At 36.2% G+C, this 23598-nt stretch overlaps 1 protein-coding gene across 4 annotated transcripts in view; it reads left to right on the top strand.

The window, feature by feature from the left end:
* CCDC141 (coiled-coil domain containing 141) overlaps positions 1–23598 on the top strand; it is a 2268332-nt gene that overhangs the window by 1823324 nt on the left and 421410 nt on the right. The gene's annotated exons all lie outside the window — the stretch shown is intronic.

Below are 23598 nucleotides of genomic sequence, written 5' to 3'. Positions count from 1 at the left end.
TTGCTTTAGAGAAGTTTTTCACTGTGGTTTTCAGGGCAGGGGGTGGAGTCGGGATGTGAATATCCAGTGAGATTAGTTTATGGTCTGATCTTACCAGTGAGGGATACACTTCTGGTCTGGAGCATAGAGTCCCCATGTTGGTGATGATCAGGTCCAGTATGTTTTCCCCTCTTGTGGGAGTGGTAACATGTTGTTCCATAGCATTTGAGTTTATAAATTCTAGGAACCTTTGGGCTAGGGTGTTGGAGCTAGAGTAATGCTCCCAGTCTATGTTTGGGTAGTTGAAGTCGCCCAATATAATGGTGTTTGGAGAGACCTTCATATTTTCCAGTGTTCTCAGGAAGGCCGAGTGGGGTTCCTGGGTTTGGGAGGGTGGTCTGTAGCAGGCTATAAACTGGAAGGCAGTTTTACCCACTGTTAGTTGCACATGGATAGTCTCTGATGCTTCGTGCTGTGCCACCAACCTGGAGGTGTGGGGATCTTTGACGAATATTGATACTCCCCCTCCTTTTGTAGTACAGTCCAAGTTTTGGGGCCAAAAAGTATGGTATGAGGTATAACCTGGTAGTGCTGGGGTGCTCTCGGGAGCCTTGAACCAGGTTTCTGTTACTGCACAGATATCGATGTTCTCCATGCTAAGGAGAGTTTCAAGTGCGTGCATCTTGAGGTTTAGACTTCTGGCATTGAGTAGCATTACTCTTAGTTTCTTATCCCTTGTGATACCTATGGAGGTGGGTTTATCTTTTGAGCCTTGCCTAAAAAAGGCACTATGGAAAGCCCAGGGGTGACAGATGCAAGCCGTCCCTAGCGAAGCATCGTGGCTTGTTGTTTTTTTCAGAAAAGTAGCAAAAACAGTAGTAAAAACAATTCACATGCAGTGCAAGCTGGCACACTTGAGTATGTAGCAATATTAGTCCACACACAGTTTGAAAAAATGTAATTAAATTAAAAAGGACTAAAAGCAAGTGCAGAAAGGGTTTATTAGGTTGAATGTGGTAAAGAGATGGGACTGGGGGAGTGTCCTAGATCAAATCTACAGTGGGACGGGCACTGCAAAAGCCACCAAATTTAAATTTTAATAGTATATTAGTAGTGGTTGACTGATGACATCATTCCCTCCAATGTGCAGCACAAGAATTTTGGGCTCAGGGTAGATGGAACACTTCTATTCCAACAACTGCAGTACTCCGCTCCAATGCATACTTCTTCTTGCAATCCAGTATACCTTCACACTAGATGTCAGGAAGCTCAAGTTGTAGTGGTTTTCACTTACAGAGGCATGGGTGGCAGCCCAGTGAATGTAGGAATGGCCACATACCCACACTCGCACTTGTCATTCTCCTGCTCGTGAAGCCATTTCAGTGTCAGAAGAGGAAAAAGAATGCAAATAGATTACTACTGATGTTTGACAGATGTATTGGAAGACTACATATATATGCATATGATATGCATTACCTGGTTAGCCCATCCAAATCTTTACTCCTATCGACAGGGATATTATTCATTTCATAAGGTACACAAGTGGTTATGACACTGCAGAGGTACATACCTACAACCCGTGAAAACACCAAATTATACACAAATGACTGACAAGGGGGCACAGAGAGGGCACATGTAAATGGAAAAAACAGGGTAAGGAGCGCCATTCCACTAATATGCCAAGTGCAGGCATGGGGCTTCAGCCGGTGGGTGTCTAAAGTATCCCATAGCTGTGCTGGCTGCCCACTCAAACTGCTGGTAACAGCAATGACTCCTGATTACATGCAATGCCAGCACTCTGCCTAACTTCTGCCTTTTCCATTTACATGTGTCCTATTATTTCTGTAAGTAACAACAAAGACAGCTAATAGACATTCATTAAAGACATGTAAGATAACAGTTTGATAAGATAAAGATGTATATATATCATATTCATATCATGGTACAAGTTGTTTACAAAAATAAATCTTTATATTTGATTTATGATGGAGCCACCAAGTGGACTATGTTGTACTAAAAAGAACTAATGAGTGAGTCTGTTTCCAAATGGATTTGTATGTAAAAGTCATTCTGCAGTATAACAAACACAGTATTTATTATTAATGCCAACCCTTCCAGGCAGTCAGTTCCCTGTGCTTTCTCCTATTAATTAAGTGTGACTCACTGAGATACAATCTCAAAGCATCATCAGAAGATGAAAACACCAGACTTTTCCAAGGTGAATGAATGAAAACAAAATAAACGAATAAATAAACAATAAAATGAAACGTATCCAATGCTTCCCCCAGGGATCCACCTATGCGGTAGTAAAGCATATACTTCTCGTAATTCCAGGCCAAAATGGAGGGGCTGTGACTAGCCAAGTTTGCAGATAACAGCAAATTAGGTGCCATCATGGAATCCCCTAGCGATGTCAGTGTATTTCCAAAGGGGTTAACACAGGCCAATGATTGATGCCAAAGCCATGGTCTTAAACTAAATGTTAAAAAATGCATCATCAACCCCCCTTCGGTAAAATCAATGTCCTTGCTGATTATAAAATAAACAATAACACGCCAAGTACCAATTCAGTAGAGAGAGAGAGACCTGGGAACACAAGGTGACTGTGACCTCAACTTTGACTGGCATGATACAGGAACTTTGCATTCTTCCGGTATAGAGAGGTGAGGGGGTGAGAGGGCTGTAAAGTTAGCACTGAACCTATCTTCCAGGATGGTGGCAATATCAGTTGGTTCTGTATATTTAGTGCCATTGTGCTGTAACTCAGAGCAGATCTGAGTGCATGTATTATTGTTGTGAAATGGTCCCCAAATAACTGTCTTCAGTCAGGACTACTTTTGCAATAAATGCCAGTGGCAATAAATAAAACAAACTTATGACTGTGACCATTCAATTCCATTTAATGTATCAGTGTTTTAAAAATATCACTGTTTATGATTGTTTTCTCCTATGTACAGGAAGGATGTTTCCTTGTTCTTCACAACATGACAAAAGAGCAAACTACAGACAAGTAAACTACAGAAAATGGATGAATTGTGAAATGATAATATGGTGATGCAAGCAGCAATGGTGATGTTGCTGCATGTAGACAGGATGAGGCAAAGAATTACCACCACCATGGACAAAGTACTGGTGGGCTTGAGGGAGCATATATCGCTCACCAGGCATTTAAATCAGGTGGCCAGACAGGTATGACAGAGAGAGGATGAACTTATCAAAGTATGCTGATCAAACATTGAGAAAGTTGGTTTTATAGAGCTAGTTAAGGGACAATGAGACTTGGACCGATCTCAGAGTAAAAGAACTGAATCTTTTATCTATCTGGGGAAAATTAGAAGGTGGTACCAATAGCTGTACTGTTTATTAATTTACATTTGCTAATGGAAGTGGAACAGAGTGAACATAAGAGACCATTTACAAGTTTCATCTGGGAAGCAATGTTCATTAATCATACATAATATGAATATGGCAAAAATAACAGAGACAAAACCGTGTACAGAAAATAAAAGCCACAGGTCATTAAGCCACCTATAAGAATGAGGTTATGCCATTAGATGCATAAAGTTCAATGTAACAGTGGTAATACAAATAATGATGCAAACAAGCTTTAGATCTTGGGAAGTCCATATTGTATGGGTAGCACAGGACATGGAACAGTGAAGAACTGAAATAATTCCCCACTGATATCATTCATTGCTTGTAGATCAAATATACGTATATTCATTGCACTAATAAGTTTTTTAACATCTGCATTTGAGATTTCTTTAAATGCAGAACTATCTGACAATATTGTATGCATAGCTCTCACATATATATCCTTGTCCAAAATAACAATGGCACCCCCCTTGTCGGCTTCCTTAATAATAATATCATTGCTTTTACATAATGCCTCAAGGCACTGATTGTACTGAAATACAGGGTTTTATTCCTGAAAAAGCTATGTTTGCCTATCAGAATTGTGAGAGCTTAAAACAAAAACTTTGCTATAAAGATCTAAAGTGTATGAATATGAACCAGCTCATAACAAAGAAGGGAACTGTCCCCTGTCATAATTGCAGTTGTGCATTCATTAACAGTGATGTTATGTTTACACATCCCAGCAGTGGTGAAATTTATCATATTAAATGTTTTGCAACATGTAATACTTGTTATATTATCTATCTTGCAACATGTCAGACCTGTGCAGCCTTTTAACTAGGAAAATCTACTAGACGGCTCAGAGATAGGATTGTAGAACACAGGTCTGACATAAAAAGAAGTAACTTAACAAACTCACTAGCCAAACATATTAGTGAGAATGGTCCAACACATAGCTTTACCTTTAGAGTGATAACTGTGCTTCAGAAAACAATCAGGGGAGGTGATATTAATAATAAACTAGAGTTGAAAGAATATGAATGGATTACACTTTTGCAAGCAGATGTTTTGCCTGGTGTCAATAAAATGATTACACTCAAACCAGTTCTAAAAGATAGGATGTTATGTTTAAGGTAGAACAGCTGTTTTTGTTCTACCTTTAATAAATTAATTTTTAATTGTTCATTTATATGTTTAATTGGACATTTGTTTTTATTGGCTGTGTTTTATTGAATGATTGCTATTTGAGTGGTATTTAAGTAAGTCAATGAGTTTGCTTTTTATCTTCCACTGAAGAAGGGTTGTTGTACCTGAAAGCTTTGCTCTACCAATAAATGTTTTAGTTGTATCAGTTTGTTTTTTGCTGGTTCTACTCTCATACCAGGTAGATTGATTGCTGAGAGTGCACTGCAGCATAAGCGGGCTGCTGCACTCCTGAGTGTGTCACCCTTCAGATGAGACATTAAACTGAGGTCCCATCTGCTTAAGTTGATAGTAGCTCAGGTGGATGTAAAAGATCACATGGCACCTATTGAAAAAGAGTAGTTTTTTTTTTTATTTGTAAAGATCCATACATTTCATATCATTTACATATTTACATATTCACATATTTACATTATTTACATGAATAACATTACTCAATACATCAACTTCTTTTAAAGCATTTCCCTCCCACCATTTTACCCACAACCAAAACCATATTTTCTCCAATATTTTTGTCACTGTCCTTTTTCCATTGTATTTAATCTCATTAAGTCTCATATTCCATATTGTCCATGTTACATAAAAATATAACTCTTTTTATTTTCTTTGCCTTTTCTTGAGATCTTGTATGATAATAACTGTATTCTATCACGTCCATATTTAACATTTCAAATTTCAAGTAATCTTTAATCAAATCATGTTTACATACTTCTTGCCACAACTCTTGAATTCTTTCACATTTTAAAAATACATGTTCTGTGTTTCAAACTCTTTACATAGGTTCATATGTTCATACTAGGCTATCTGCCCTAGGGCATTTATAAGCCTAGCCAGAATGTGTTTGGCTTTCGCCACCCATTTTAAATTTATTTTGCTATGCCCTTTCAAATTCTATCCTGTTTACTTTTGTATGCCATATTTGCATTTACTGGTAATTTAATTATGGGCTAACTCCACAAAAAATCATTACATTCTTTAATTCTTTTATACTTTGTTTATCTCATCATTGTTGCTTTTTTTCTTACTTATTTCTAATTTCTAACTCTTTCCTCCGATCAACAAAATAAAAAGATTTCATAATATTAACATACCATTCCTTTCTGTTCTTTGCTATTACATTCTCTTCTAATTTCCATAATACAATTTTACTATAAAATTCTTTCATTTGTTCATTAATAACACTTTTACCTTCTTTTCTTCATTCCCATTTCTTCCCAAAGTTCCTTGTGTTTACCATATATTATTGTCGCTACTAAATGTTTATTGTCATTCATAACTCCTTTTAATACTTTACACATATTTAAAGAAATTGCATATACAATTGGGTTTACCAATCCCATCCACTCCCCACTCTTCTTTCATATATAAAATTCCTGTTTTTACAGGATTCAGTCTCGACCCACAGATAAATTAAAATATTATCATCATAATTTATTTTTCATACTTCACCAATATCATGTAAATGTTTGCAACATAGGCTATTTTACCCAATATTATAGTGTTTATCAAATGTGCTTTCTTTCTATATGAAAATCTATATGCTTTCCAGAAAGTAATCATATCTTTGATTCCTTTAATAACTTTATACAATTGCACATGTTTATATTCACTTCTACCAAATACTATACTCAATATATCTAGACACATTTTGTTATATTCTACATCTACTATTATACCTTCATAACCAAATCCTTTACTTTTCCCTTTATTTACAATTTCTTTAATATTATACTTAATTTCTCATTTCATTTATTTCTTCCATCTATAATTTATTTTTAGCAATTATTACAATGTCATCAGCATAAGTATGCATTATCAGTATTTATACCTCCTTCATTATTTTATATCATCCATTACTTGTCATTTTATTTATTTCCCTAACTACAACATTTATGACTAATGAAAATATTACAGTGCTGGCTGGACATCCTTATTTTATTCCACACTCTCTTTTCACATCTTCCCCAATCCAACCATTTATGTTTAATTTCACATATTTTTTCATATATTGATTTAATAATATGTAATACTCTGTAACTTATGTTATATGCCTGCAAAATTCTCTATAATGCTTCATATTGAATATTATCATATGCCTTACTTACATCACCTATCATAACATTTACTTCTACTTCTTTATTAATGGTGTCATCAATTGCTTATCTTATTAACCACAACAAATCCTGGCTTTCCTTTTCTTCCAAATAAATGTTGCTAGTATAACCTTTCCATTTTACATTGTACTCTTTTAGCTATTATTCTGATAAACATTTTATAGTCTGTACTGTTTAGCATTTCTTCATTAATAACACTTACTTCTTTTTTAATTTCTTCTCAAATTTCTCTATATTTACAATACCTTATTGTTTCTGTCAAATCATTATTTTTCATTATTTCTTTTAGTACTTTATACATACTTAAAGAGGCTGCATGCACAATCAAATCTATCAGCCCCACCCCCTTGTTCATCTTTCATATACAAAATTCCCCTCTTAACTGGGTTCAATCTTGACCACCAAATAAATTTTAAAAAGTCTAAAAAAAGTTTGTATAATTTCTTTTTCATATTTCATTGGCATCATGTAAACATTTGCAATATAAGCTATTTACCTATTGTTATGGTGTTTTTATTTATTTATTTTACATTTATTAACCGGGAAAGTCCAACTGGATACATATCCATTTTCAGCGGAGGCCTGGGGAGAAAAGCTCCAAGTTATCCAAAGCATTTAATAGCAATATTAATAGAGATTTTGATATATAGTAGCAACTAATTAAGTAGTTAACATGAAAGTAGCAGTAAAATAATTGCAAGTTCTCTAAAAGCATTTAGTACCAATAAAAATAAAAAATGTAGATATTAGTGAGAAATAATTAGGTATTTAACAAAGATATAGCAATAGATCTATTTACAAAATTATTGTAGCCATTTAGGGGAGAAATGGAGGTTAAAATGATCTTAGGAAGTTAACACTGGGTCACAGTCAAAACGTTTTAAATGTGCTTACTTTTTGTCTGAAAACCTATATGTCTTCCAGAGGGACTTTATTATTAGTTTGAATGCAGAATTGTCCGAACACTGAAACTTCAAAGTGGGAAGTTCGAAATCTCAAAATAGCAAAGCTGTGGAACACTGAATTTTTTCCAAGGGAAAACATTTGGTGGGCCATTTCCACGGCTTTGCTATTTCCTCCACTGTGGTGCAATCTTGGAGTTGGTATATTTAAGTAGGGGGGTGTGGGAGGCACAGCTCCCCACATTGGGAGTTTGGGGGGGTGAAGTCCCCCACATTAGGAAGAGTTTGAAATGTTCTGGGTTTTTTCGGTTTGTCCCGGAACAGCGATTTTTTTTCCCCTCGGAAAAAAGTCGCTATTCTGAGTCTTTGAAGTTCTTGCATTTTGAACGTCTGAGTTCAATATTTACATAGTCGAACTTATGACAGTTCGACTATGTGATATAGACACCTTCCGGAATGTAATCATGTCTTTGATTCCTTTAATAACTTTATCCCATTGTTCACGTCTGTATTCTGTCCTTCCTAATACCATTCGTAAAATATCTATACTCTTTTCATTATATTCCATACCTCCTATAATACCTTCATACCCAAATCCTTTGCTTTTCTCTTTATTTATGCTTATTTTTCTTTATTTTTTCCATCCAGACTTTATTATTTGCTATTACTACAATATCATCAGCATTATTTGTAACTGTATCTTCTCCATCATTCTGTATCCTCTCTTACTTGACATTTTATTAATTTCCATTACTACTGTGTTCATGATTATAGCAAAGATCATACTGCTTGCAGGACATCCTTGTTATATACCACACTCTATTTTCAAATTTTCCCCAATCCAACCATTTGTGTTCACTTTCACATAATTCTTTTCATATATTTATTTAATTACTTGTACTATTTTTTCACTTATGTTGTATGCTTGTAAAATTCCACATAATGCTTTATACTGAATATTATCATATGCCTTACTGACATCACCTATCATGATTTTTGTTTCCACTTTTTAATAATAATATTTTAAATTACTTCCCTTATTATACACAATAGGTCTTGACTCCCCTTTCCTTTTCTACAAAACAAATTCTGATCATATAATCTTTCTATTTTACATTGTAGTCTTTTAGTTACTATTCTCTTGAAAATTTTATAGTCTGTGTTATTCAGTGTAATTGGTATCCACTTTTTATTTCATCTTTATCTCCTTTCTTTAATATAAATTTTATCACACCTGTGCAGATTTCTTTTTACTTAATTCCTCTTTCTAGCCACTCATTCATTACTTCTATTACACCATTGTTGCCAGTCATACATTTCTTTATACATACTATTTTCAATTCCATCCAAACCTATAGCTGAATTAACAATATCTTACATTATCTCATTCAACTCATTTATATTTATTTTTCTCTCTAAATATTCATTATCTTCCTTATTTAATTTCTCACCATTATACATTTATTCTAAGTTAACTTCTTTTTTACTATACAAATCTAATACATATGCAATTATTTCATTTATTTTTGTACTTGTTTTTTAACTTGTTTCCCTTCCTCATTTTTTTTAATTCTCTTATTATCTTTCCTTCTTTTATTATCTTACACAAGTATGGTGCTACTTCTTTTTTCCTTGTAAGCAATATTTGTACTTATATAACAATTTATCAACCTTATCCTGATTTCTTCTTTATACTTTTTTCTTTTTCTGAATTTTTTTTCTTCTCTAGCAAGTCTTTAAATATTTTTGACTTAATATTTTGTATTCATTTTTTTCTTTTTTCTTTGCTTTTTCTGTACATTCTAAAAATACTTTTTTGTATTTCTTTTTGGATTGAATCCACTATGTTGTTCATTTTTTGTAAAAATCTCTTGTATTGATATGTTGTTGCCATCATTTTGTAATTTCTTTTCTTTCTCCTGAATCTTATTTTATCTTATTTTTATCTTAATTTATCTTATTAATTTACTCTTTTTATGCCTTTTTCTATTTTAATATATTCCTCATTTTCATGAATTCCTATCCAAATCACCACATGATCAGAGAACTCATTATATTTAATTCCTTTTTGGTGCAATATTTAGGCCTTCTGATAACAACAAATATTCACTTTCTGTCTTAATTTAATTTTTTTGTAAGTCCAATATTTATTTTCCCATATTTTTAATTTTCCACTTTTCACAATTTCAGTAACCATTTTAACATCATAACTATTCTTTTTATTTTTCAAATTACAATTAAAATCACTTGTCATTATTATGTCCATGTTAATATTGTTTCTTGTTCTTTTTAGTCACATATGCATCTAAAACTATTAGGTTCTATACCTATTTTTCCATCTGATATCTACTACTGTTATTCGGCCCAGTTCTACTATGGCAATATCTAATATTTTTATATTTTCTTGGCATAGTATACATATACCTGAACATGTTTCTTTGCCTATATCCCAAATAACACTACCATTCCAAAGTTTTTCAGTTTGCACCCTTTCTTCTTCTGTTAGCATTCTAATGTCTTCTAACATTATTACTTGAGCATCTATTGTAGCACACCATTGTAAAATACTAATTCTTCTCTTAATATTCTTCATACTGTTCACATTCAAAGTTAATATTTTCAGCTTTATAGAACAGTTAGTAGAATAATCTTCATATCCCTTACCTTTCTTATTCTTTCTTACCATTATATTTTTAAATTTTCCTTTTCTTTCCCAACTCTCTTTCCTATTGGATTTTCTTGGCTTTTACTATATACCACTCTGTCTCTTTTTCACTTGTTTCATCTGTTTCTCTTTTTTTTTTCTTTATCTTTGTCTTGACATTTAAATTTAGATACCATTTCTATGTTTTTTCTTGTTGTGCTGTTTCTAACTTTTTCTTGTATAATTTCATTTTCTTTTTCATTTTCTTGTATTTCTCCTTCACATTCTAACCAGGAATATCCTGTATTACCAAATTTCTTACATTTCACTTCACATTTCTTTGCATTATGACCTGTCTTACCACATAAATACCATCTTTTTTATTACATTTACTAATTAAATGATCACCTTTTCCATAAAAATAACAAGTTTTTGGTTGTTCTATGTACCTTCCCAAAACTTATATCACCATGCACATTAACAATACTGTGTATATGTATCACATTATCATTTTCCATTTTTAAAATTATTCTTCATTCCCAACCCTCAGTCCATAATCCTATTTCATTATAGATTGTAGTAGTGTCCACCACATCTTTACATATTGTCAACAAGTACTCTCTCTGTTCTTTTGCTCCCTCTTCAGTTCTAAACTGAATCAAGATTATTTTTTTTGTTTGCCTGAAAAAGGCTTGCACAACATATTCTGACCATGGAAAGTCTGCTTTCTTTTTTTATCGGCCCCCAAAAAGTCATCCATAGCCTGGCCAGTTTCAAAAAACAAGTCACAAAAACTTTCTTTGTTAATTAAAATGAAAGCTCTTACCTTTACCTCTTCAGCTTTTACTCCCAGCATGCAATAACATTGTCCTATACCTCATATCTGTCCAAGCCTTCTTCTTTTTTACTGCTTACCCAAACAACATATTTTGTCTTTACTTCCTTCATTTTTGTCTTCTCCTTAGCTCCTTCTTTCATTGTTTGAGCATAGGACTTTTTTCTGGAATCACACTTGGATAGTTAGGTGGCTTCCTTGTTCACTGTGAGAGAGGGGACTCTGAGCAGCCTATCTGTCCCTGTAGGAGTGGTCCCAGCCCAGCAACTTGTAGCTCATTGGCCATTTTGGGCTAATTTCTATCCTTTTTGATCTCCCTGGTATAAAATCCACTTAGTGCAGTTGTGCGCTTGTATACAGCTCAGCAAGCTCCTCATGGTGCCCTGCAGAGTCCTACAAGCGGCCGAGAGACAAAAGAGAGACTTTGGACTTGATTAAGTATTGTTTTTGCTTATTGTTTCCCTGAAACGCTAATTCCACCTAAAACGTGGCTTTTCAGCATTTCTGTGGATCCCTAGTGATATCTGCATTGCTTACTGTACTTATTTCTTTGTTGCACTTGAAAAAAAGTTGCTGTAACACAGTCGCAGGCTACACACTCAAGTGTATTTAAAGTAATTTAAGCTCTGCATTTCTGTTGTTTCTGGAAAAAAAAACACAAAACAATTCCTTGTTTTCCCGCCTTTCTGAACTAGTCTAGTCCAGTTTTCAGGCTTTGCTGAATCCAGGACTGTGGTAAAGGTTCCTGTGTTGCCCATATCATACTTGGATAATTAGGTGGCTTCCTTGTTCACTGTGAGAGAGGGAACTCTGAGCAGCCTATCTGTCCCTGTAGGAGTGGTCCCAGCCCAGCAACTTGTAGCTCATTGGCCATTTTGGGCTAATTTCTATCCTTTTTGATTTCCCTGGTATAAAAACTGCTTAGCGCGGTTCTGCGTGGGTTTGCGCACCACGCAGCGCTGTTTAGCTGCAGTTAAACTATTCCATGAAGTCTGCACTTCAGTTTTTCCCTTGAAACTTGAAACACTTCAACCCAGCACTAGAATTAAGGCAATTTAAGACTGGCACTTACTAAAACTCACTAAAACTAGCACTAGCTTACAGCTTGCACTTCAGCCCTATACTCAAGAAGTATAAGGCTCTTTACTCATCCAATCAGCAATACAGTCCCAACCATCTATTCAGGCATGTTCATGGGACAGTTTAAGGTGTGCTCTCTGGTCCAGCTGGTGAATCTGGGCATCCTGAGGCAATGTTACAACTGCCTCATGTACACAGACAACCCCCTCCTCCTCCCAACCAACACAAACATATGTGAGAGATGCAGCTACACAGCCAAACTGGAGGCTAAGCTCTCTCAGCCCATGACTGGATCAACCAGTCACAAGGAGAAAGGCAACACTAGCACCACATTACCAGACTCACATAGACCAGCCATAGCTGCACCAGAAAACAACTCTCAGAAACACGCAAAAACATACTTGGAGGCTCTAAATAAAAACCTGCCTAAACAACAGAGACCTCCTAAGCATACACCCAAGCAACCCCCACCCCACAACAGAAACCAGGTAACACATACGTCACAATGTCAGTGTGCCAAGCAAAAACAGCCCCTAAGGCTAAATAACACACCTAACACACTAGTAATTGGTGATTCTATCATCAGGCACACAGACGTCCCACTCACTAGCCTGAACAAGGAGAAGGTTACCGTAAGCTGCCTGTCGGGTGCCAGAATCCGCCACATAACACATGCACTCAGGTCACTCCACAACAAGTACAGATATGACTCTGTCATTGTACATGTTGGCATAAATGGCCTGAGATATACCTCCCTGGACTACATGAAAAGAGACATGGAGGAGCTCTCTGACCATGTAGCCCAGGCTGGTATGACTCTGACTCTGAGTAGCATCCTGCCCTCACCCAAAATGATGCCAGCATACGAAGAAAAAATTATCAGTTTCAACAATTGGTTAAACTACTGGTGTCATTCAAAGGGGATCCAGTACTTGTCAGCCTGGGATGACATGCTTGACAAGCCACATTGCTTCACCAGAGACGGCTTGCACCTGTCGCCCCTGGGCTTTCGAATACTGGCCAAGACTCTTGCCGCCCCAATACTGCCTTTTTTAGGCAAGGCTCAAAAGACAAACCCGCCTCCATAAACAACAATAATAAACAAAAACTGAGGGTAATGCTGCTCAACGCCAGAAGTCTAAACCTCAAAATGCACTCACTCAAGGCTCTCCTTAGTATGGAAGAAATTGATGTATGTGCAGTGACAGAAACCTGGTTCAAGGCTCCAAAGAGCACCTCAGCACTACCAGGCTATAACTCCTATTATACCTTTAGGTCCCAAAACCAGGACCGGAGCACAAAAGGAGGGGGGGTGTCCATATTCATCAAGAACATCCACACCTCCAGGTTAGTAGCACAGCACGCGGAATCTGAGACCATCCAAGTGCAATTGACAGCGGGTAAATTGACTGTTCAATTTATAGCTTGCTACAGATCTCCCACCTTGTCTCAGGACCCTCATGCAGCATTCCTGAGAACATTAGAAAGTATGAAGATTCTACCCAACACCAGGCTACTGGGTGACTTCAACTATCAAAACATTGACTGGGAAAACTACTCAAGCTCAAACGCCCTAGCCCAATGCTTCCTTGAGTTTATAAACTCAAACGCCCTTGAACAGCTGGTCACCACTCCCACAAGAGGTGGTAACATACTGGACCTGGTCATCACCAACATGGGGAACCTATGTTCCACACCTGAGGTAAACTTGTCATTGGTAAGATCAGATCACAAAGTAATCACACTGGACATCCACATCCTGACACCCCCCAGTCAAGGAATTCAAGGTAAAAAAACTTCTCTAAAGCCAACTTCACACTCCTTAAGACCGAGGTGGGAAGTTTCAAAGCTCCCAATCAAATGGAAAATGATGACCCATCGGCAGAATCCTTTACAAGTGCATTCTATGAACACCTTCAAGAATGCATGGACCGAGCCATCCCAAGTAAAACCAAGACCAGCTCCTCAAAAAAAGAGGAAGCCAGTCTGGTGGACCCCAGCCATAAATAAACTTTACAACAGAAGGAGGAAACTCCTGCAATATAGAACAAAATCCCAAAATAAGAAGGCATCTCTGATTAACATCAGTAAAAAACTGCGTTCCCTCATTAAATCATCCAAGGCCAACTTTGAAAGAAAAATAGCCAATGACTCTAAGGATAACCACACGGCCTTCTTTAACTATGTCAAGAGTCTAGGGGCAAACTCTCAGATATGCTCCGAGCTAGTGCATTATGGCTATAAATACACTGAACCAACCGACATTGCCAACATCCTAGCTGACAAATTCAGTGCAAACTTCACCCCCCTCCACCAAAGGGGCTAGCACCCATCCCAGAAGAATGTGGCGCTCCAGATATCTCAGACACACAAGTAAAGGCAGCCCTTGCAAAGGCCAAAAGCACAGCATCAGTGGGACCAGATGCTATCCCAGGTTGTGTCTTACACGAGCTTCAAAATGAACTAACCCCCCCATCTCAAATCACTATTCAAACTCAGCCTCTCTACAGGCTATGTACCCAAAGAATGGCGTACAGCAACAGTCGTACCACTCCACAAAGGTGGTGCCACAACTGACCCTGGGAACTATTGCCCTATAAGCTTGACTAGCTTGGTCTGCAAAGCCATGGAATGCATTATCATGGAGCTCATTAACAGGGACATTGGGAACCTCCAGACACTGGACCCCACCCAGTTCGGCTTTGTTAAAGGCAGATCTTGCCTCCTAAACTTGGTCAACTTCTTCAAAACAGTCACCAAGGCCATAGATGAAGGGATGGTGGTCCACTCAGCATATCTGGACCTCGCTAAGGCGTTCAACACCATCCCACACTCAAGAATCATAGGCAAACTCACCAGCTTAAATATCAACCCCCAAGTCACGAGATGGGTTGCCAATTGGCTCTCAGACAGAACCCACACGGTAAGAGTGGCAGGTGCCATGTCTGACTCTAAACCAGTCACAAGTGGAATCCCACAGGGCTCGGTCCTGGGACCCCTCCTGTTCAGTATAAATTTCTCTGAAGTACAGGCAAAGGCAGAGGGACTGTGGCAAACAATGTTCGCAAATGACTGTAAATTGGGTGCAATAATTGACTCTCCAGCTGACACAGACATCCTGCAAAAGGGTCTCACAGAGACAAACACCTGGTGTCAAAGTCACAGCCTCAAGCTAAATGCCAAAAAATGCATAGTAATCCCATTTAGGAAAAACAAAGTACCTACAAACTACCAAATAGATGGGAATCCACTAAGTACAGAAGAAGTAATTAGGGACCTGGGTACCCAAGTAGATAGCATGCTCTCCTTTAATAACCACATAGCCAAAACGGTCAGGAAATCCTTCTATGTTGCACACCTGATCATAAAGGGTTTCTCATCCAGATCCAAGGAGGTGATTGTGCCCCTTTACTCCTCACTCAGTAGGCCCATAATAGAGTACAATGCCCCATTTGGGATGTACCTCACTAGACACCTGCAACAACTAGAAAGACCACAGAAGTACCTCACTAAGAGGATTAAGGGCCTTAAACAATTACCCTATGAAGCACGACTAAAAAAGCTCCAGCTCTTCTCAGTCGCTTACCGTCTGCTCAGAGGTGACCTGTGCCTGACCTATAGGGCCATGTCAAACCCTGAACTAATGGACATGCTTCACCTCAAAAAAACGAGATCCCTCAGAATCACTCATTCTAGTGACTTGAACCTATGTACAACATTAAACAGGACATGCTGGAGGGATAGATTCTTGTCCCAGTGACTCCCCTCACTCTGGAATAGAATCCCAATCCATATTCGACAGAGCTCCTCTTTGGCCCTCTTCAAGAGAAATCTTGATGAGTGGATGGGTAATCATAAGTTCTACCCTGGGATCACTTCAGGAGCCCTGTTGACAGAGGCCCAGGTTACTAATCTAATGGGGAGGTGAAAGCCATCACTTTGTGGCTAGGCTTATAAATGCCCATGGGCAGATAGCCTAGTACTTACCTATGAACCTATGGAACCTTCTCTGGTTCATTTTCCTTCCCTTTTTCTCCCATTTCTGTTTTTTTTTCCATACTGTCACTCCAGGATACAGCAGTTCCATTTTCTTGCTCACTCTGGTTAATTAACTCCTCCAGATACTCATCCCGCAACTGCCCCAAATGGAGGGTTGAAATAACATATTTTTCTTCATTTCAAACAGATTTTTCTGGCCATTTTCTTCTGAATCCATCTCCACCACTGCATTTAGCTCCATCTCCTTCCCAATCTCCTCACCATCAGCAGACATTTTCTCTCCTCTCACATCGCCTGAAAACATTTTTGGTAGCATTTATACCATTTTTCTTCATTTTCAACACATTTAACTTCCAAATTGCCTTGGCTCTCAACAACCATGTTTTCTTCCTGTTCCTCCTGGCTGCCTCCATGCCTGGACAGGAAACAGGAAGTCAGGAAGTGTAACAGACAATCTCTTCCCTCTACTGCAAAGAGTAGGGTTTTTAATTGACATATACATTACATATTATTTACATATTTACATTATTTACATCTGTTTACAAATCTTCATACATTATAAACTTCAGTTTAAGTATTCCCCCAATCTTTTATCCCCAACCAAAACATTTTTTTCTCCAGAATCTTTGTCAAAGTCCATTTTTCATTGTATTTAATTTCATTTAGTCTCTTCTTCCATATAGTCCATAAAACATAAAATATTACTCTGTCTATTTTCTTCTCTTCCTGTTTTTTGTGCACCATAATAACCAAATTCTATTATGTCCATATTTACTTACTCAAATTTTAACAAAATTTTCACTCTATTATGTTTACATATTTCATTCCAAAATTGTTAACCCTTTCACATTTCAAAAACACATGCTCATTAGTCTCAAACGCTCCACATTTATTACATAGTCTGCCTTGCTTTTTCTTAAATGGCATATTTGCCTTGACTGGCAATTTTCTAATAGAGAATCTCCATAAAAAACATTACATTCTTTAATCTTTTTATAGTTATTATATCTCATCATTATGGCTTTTTTCTTATCTATTTCTAAATCATTCCATGGATCAATACAATAAAATGCTTTCATAATATTTAAGTGCCATTCAATTCTATTTTTCTCACATATATTCTTTTTTATTTTCCATAACACAAATTTGTTTTAGCACTCTTTTATTTCTTCATTCACAATGCTTTTACTTCTTTTTTAACTTCCATTCCTTCCCACAATTCTTTGTATTTATAATATTGTATATGTTCTATGAAGATTTTATTTTCTTTCATAATTCCTTTTAATACCTTATATAAAATTAAAGATGCTGCATGTACTTTTATTGGATTTATTAAACCCAAGCCTCCTTGCTCTTCTTTCATATATAGAATCCTTCTCTTGATTGGATTCAATCTAGAGCCCCATATAAAAGAAAATATAATCATCATTAGTTCCCTTTCATACTTAGTAGGAATAATATAGATGTTAGCAACATAAGCAACTTTTTCCTATTACCATGGTGTTCCACAAGTGTGTTTTTTCTATATGAAAATCTATATGATTTCCAAAATTACTTATATCCTTTACTTTTTCAGTACATTATCCAATTATCCATATTCATTCCTTCCAAATATTATTCCTAATATAGCTATATATTTTTCACTGAACTCAATACTTCCTATCATGCCTTCAAAATGATATTCTTTACTTTTCTCTTTATTTACACTTAAACCATTTTTTAATTTATACTTATTTTTCATTTGCTTTTTCTATCCATACAATTAGTATAATATCAGCCACATAACTATACATTATTGGCGATTGTACTTCCTTCATCATTTTGTATACACAGCTACTTGACATTTTATTAATTTCCTTCGCTATTACATTCATAACTAATGAGAAAATTACACTACTAGCTGAGCAGCCCTGCTTTATTCCACATTCTATTTTATTTCCTCCCCAATCCGGCCATTTACATTTAGTTTCACATAGTTCCGTTCATAAACAGATTTTTATTACTTGTAATATTTTTGTTGCTTATATTATATGCCTGTAAAATTCCCCATAATGATTTATATAATATTATCATAGGCTTTACTTATATCCCCTTTGCTTCTACAGTTTTATTTATGATATCATTAATTCTTTCTCTTATTATCCATAATAAATCTTGACTTCCTTTTCCTTTTCTTCTGAATACATTTTGGTCATATAGTCTATTCATTTTTTGTAACCTTTTTGGTATTATTCTCATATAATTTTTATAATCCATATTATTCAATGTTATAGGTCTCATATTTTTACCTCCTCTTTATTTCCTTTTTAAATATAAATTTTATAACTCCTGTACATATCTCTTTCTCTTTAATTCCAGCTTCTAACCATTCCTTCATAACTTCCACAAAAATTATTTTTTGCCACTCCTTTATTTTTTTATACATATATTCAATTCCCTCTAGCCTGTTGCAGAATTCATGTTAATATCTTTTAGAATTTAATTCAGTTATTTCATAGTTATCTTTTGTTCTAAATAATCATTATCTTCATTATTTAATTTTTCACCTTTGTAAATTTCTCCAGTTTTTTCTTCTCTTTTAACAAATAATTCCTAGACATAGTTGTTAATTATTTTGTATATTCCTTCTTGGTGTCTTATTTGTGTACCTTCCTTATTCTTTAATTCTCTTATTATTTTTCCTTCTTTTATTATTTTACTCAAATATGGTGGTAAATCTTCTTTCTTTCCTTGTGAACAATATTTTTGTTTATGTAACAAGTTGTTTATTTTAATTTGATTCATTTTATATATTTCTCTTTCTTTTTCATAAAAGAAATGTTTCTTCTTTAATAAGTCTCTGAATGTTTCTTGATTTAATATCTTATATCTCTCTTTCTTTTTTCTTCTTTTCTTCCTTATACATTCTAAAACATGTGTTTTATATTTCTCTTTAAAATTAAGCCACCAAACAGTCCAATTCTTAAATGATTTTTCCATAATTCTATAAGTTCTTTTTGTCTTCTAAATCAAATTCTTTTTCATTAATTCTCTTTATTCCTTTTCCTATTTTTATATATTCTTCATTTTTCTGTACTTTAACCCATATAGCCACATGATTTGAAAATCCAGCATACTTAATCCCTTTATCAGATATTAAAAAATAATTAATGTATGTCCTAATTTCACTCCTTTTGCAGGTCCAGTGGTAATTCTCCCATACACTTAACTTTCCACTTCTCATAATTTCTTTAAACATTTTAACATCAAAATTGCTCTTATTTTTTCTTAAATTACAATTAAATTACTCACTACTATCATGTCCATATTTACACAAACATATTCAAGAATATTTTTAAACATCATTTCTCTCTCTCTCTCTCTTTTTGTTAGATATGCATATAAAGTTATAATTCTATACAAATATTTTTCCATCTCAAGTCAATTACTGTAATTCATCCTAGTTCCACTATGGTTACAACTAATATATTAATACTTCCTTGACATAATATACATATGCCTGAGCATGCTTCTTTCCCCATGTTCCAAATTACTGCACCATTCCAAATTTTTTCAGTTTGTGTTCTTTCTTCCTCTGTTAATATTCTGATTTCTTCTAAAACATTAATATGTGCACCTACTGCTAAACACTATTGTCATACGCCTATTCTCTGGTTAGGTTTTTTCATACTGCTCACATTTAAAGCTAATATTTTCAGCTTTTAAGAACAGTTAGTATAATACAATTTTTAGCCCTTTCCTTTCTTATTTTCTCTAAGCATTATACTTGTGAATTTTCTTTTCCTTTCTTTAACTGTTTTCACTATCAAATCCTTTCATTTTTTACTGTACACCAGTCAGCTTCTTCCTCACTTGTCTCCTCAGTTTCTTTGTCCTTGTTACTGTCTTTAACTTCATGTACAACCTCTTTATAAAACACGTCTTTTTTTAAATTTTCTTGTATAACACATTCTTCTATCTCTTTCTCCTGTATAACTTCATTTTCATTTTCTTGCACATTCATTCCACATTCTAGTCATGAATGACCAGGATTACCACATTTTCTGCACTTTAAATCACATTTTTATTTGCATTATGCCCTGCTGTACCATGTAAATAACATCTTTTTTATCACATTCATTGATAAAATGATCATTTTTTCCACAAAAATAACAAGGCTTTGGTTGACCCATGTATTTAACAAAACTTTAATAATACTATGTACATGCATAACATTGTCTTCCATTTTCAGTATTACTCCATATTCCCATCCGCCAGTCCATAGTCCTCTTTCATCATATATTTTTTTAGTGTCCATTACTTCTTTACATATTGTTAACAAATGATCTTTCAGTTCTTTTGCTTCAACTTCAGTTCTAAACTGGATCATTGTTCTTTTTTGTTGTTTGTATGTAAAAAGCTTGCATTACATATTCTGACCATGGATAAACATTTTTCTTTTGTTCATATGCACCCAAAAAATGTTCCATGACCTGCCCAGTCTCAAATATCAAGTCACAAAAAGTCTCTCTATTAATTAAAATAAATGCTCTTACCTCTTTTACCTTGACACCCAGAGGTGCTGTGACAGAGTCCTAAACCTCATACCTGTCCAAACTTTCTTCTTTTTTACTGCTCACATGTACTGTATACTTCTTTTTTATTCCTTCTTTTTTCTTTCTTCCTTCTCCAACAGTTTGTGCATACTTTTTTTGTGTCTGAAACTATTCCTGCACAGTCTCCTCTTCTACTTTTTCTTCTTTTATTTTTTTCCATGATGTCACTCCACAAAATTGCTGCTCCATTTTCTGGCTCACTTTGGTTTACCATTTCTTCTAAATAATCATACAGCACCCCCCCCCCCAATTGGAGGTTGTAATTATGCATTTTTCAGAGGTAACTGTCTCTCCTTCAAACAATCTCCTCTGAAAGTTTTCCTGTGAATCTATCTCTATTTCAGCTACAAACCCACATCATCAGAAAAACTTCTGGTAGCGATTCTACCATTTGACTACATTTTCAGCAAATTTCATTCCAGTTTCAGCAAAATCTGAATCAGCCATGTTTTCTCCCTGTTTCTCCAGGCTGCCTCCTTGCCTGGAAAAGGAACAGGAAGTCTGTTGTATCACACACAAATGCTTCCCCCTACTACCAAGAGTAGGGGAAGCTCCCTGATGTCCTGGCCAAAGTTACCCTAGTAGTTTAAATACCACCATGTGTCTCCCATAAAAAGAGGCTACAAGTCTAGTGGGGCTGACCTGGTCAACAAAGAGTAAACAAATAAAATGACTATAAGAAGGTCACTTGTACTCAGCATAAGTTTACCACAATGAGATAACGGGACTATCTGAGCAGATCTTTGCTGCAGTGTGAGGGAGACAGTTTTGTGATGCTTTGTGGATTTTTCCACCTGTTTGTTAAGTGCAAAACTAATATGGTTCATTTGCCAAGATAACTGTAGAGTAGTTACTGCAGGCTATTACTGTTTCAGCTGAAGGGATTGGTAGCAATGACCAAATCAATTGATATGTCAAGGACAGTTCCACCAGTAAAACAACTGACCAGGGAAAAGGACTTTAAGGCAAATATTATTGCCTTTGAGCAGTACCAAGAGTGATGGGCCAAAGCTGGCCAAAGTACCAATGATCACTTGGTTAACATTTTCCACCTGAATGATGAGATGTCTGTTACAACATTTAACGTTCCAACAGATCATCCAGTAACCCACAGTAGTATGGCTATCCTATCTTTGAATGAATTAGTTTGACTCAGAGGCAAGTAGTTTGCAGCAAGTTCCCCCTAATAATGCCGGTTCCCTCACTAAGAACCTCAAGTCTTTTGATTATCAATCTCTAAAGTTGAAGAAGCTTCAATTAGAGATTTCCTATTTCCAGGAATGTCTCAGATGGCAGCAGGTACCTAAGGGTTTAAGGATGTGGTGGTACCCAACTGGACTTACACCTGATTCCACTTTTCATATTGATTTATTAAAACTTTTTGATAGACAAGGTTTGGAACTGTTGGAAGTGCTTATCAAACACTTCCAAATAATGGTGGACTCCTTAACAAATTACATCAATGTTCTGGATGCTTTAATAAGAAATGACAGCAAGTTTCCTCAGATACAGGTTTGAATTTGCTTGTATATTTTCTAGTTTAAACAATCCCTTAATCAAGTGTAAGGCTAATAAAAAGAAGAAAATGGAACGGGATAATTTAGAATATTTTAATGGAACAGCGTAACCCCTCCCCCACCCTCCCAGCAGTGGAAAAGCCCAAGGGAATCCTCGGCCATCAATCAAGATGATGTCATGAATAACGATGTGCATGATGACCCGCAATGTACTCCTGCTGGTCAGGCTGAGAGTAGGCCTAGACGCAGTGAGCATGTTCGAAACAGGACTAATAACCGGAACAACAGGGCTAATAGAGGTGGCTACAATGAGCATTTTGAATATCCGAATCAACAAGTGAACACAGATCACCAGGAGATGAATAATGGTTCAAACCAGCAACAAAATCGGGATTTTTACAGGGAAGGCAAACGCAACACCAGGAGAATCAATCACCAGAGCTGGTCCCAATCGACAAGATAACCGGTTCTAATGGTATTACACCAGAAATATGTCCAGATGGTTCTTCAGGTGAGCCAAACCTTTTGTCTGTCATTAGAAACATGAAAAGTGACTTCAGTGTCTACAATTACACTGATTTTCAGGTTGATATAAGTGCACTGGATATGTTAGCTAAAGGTCTGACTTTTGTACCTTGTCGTAGTGGTGATCGGGTAACTGTCAGGTTCTGTTCCTGTTGTAGAACAGACAGAAGGTCGGACAGCAGCACTGTAGGGCATCCCAGTAACACCTTCAGCCGACGATGCCATGCCTCCACCTGGTTATTAGTCCGTGGGAAGTCCATGTCAGAGACATCACACACATTCCAAAACCTCAAAGGGTAAGACAATGGCAGTCGTTGCTGTGCTGAGCAGCGTAATGCATACTTTTGTGGTCAGCCCCGCACATAATAATGGTCCAGAAATACGCCATTAGGCTGAGCACAGTCTAGTAAAGTAGCCACAATGTCCAGGAATGGAGTGACAACATCTTCCAGCGGTAGGAATGCCAACGCAGTCAGCTTGCGAATGGCAATTGAGAAAGCAGTGTCTGTACCATCGAGGGCCACAAGGTGGTGATGCTGGATTTGGTGCCAAATGGTCTATGCAAAATGGAATAGGCACCCCTTCAGAATACTCTTAGGGAATGCCTTATGGATGGCACAGATCGCTGCCTTCTCAAAATCAGTCATAATATACTGTGGAGCCAAGGTGCATCCCTGTTCTGCGGCCATACCCTTCAGTATCACCCACATATTGTTGTATGCAGACTCTGACTTCCGTGTCATGAGACAGTACACCAGGGGGACAATCCTTGCTGAGGTGGGGGTGCCAATACATCCATGTAATGTATACAGCTGGTGACATATATTGGCCTGCGTGGGGAAGGAGCC

This window comes from Protopterus annectens, chromosome 6.part0 (assembly GCF_019279795.1).
Source record: "Protopterus annectens isolate FY-2018-M chromosome 6.part0, PAN1.0, whole genome shotgun sequence".
NCBI classification, from domain to species: Eukaryota; Metazoa; Chordata; order Ceratodontiformes; family Protopteridae; genus Protopterus; species Protopterus annectens.
The sequence above is the reverse complement of the archived record's forward strand: the minus strand, read 5'-3'. Positions and strand labels throughout refer to the sequence as shown.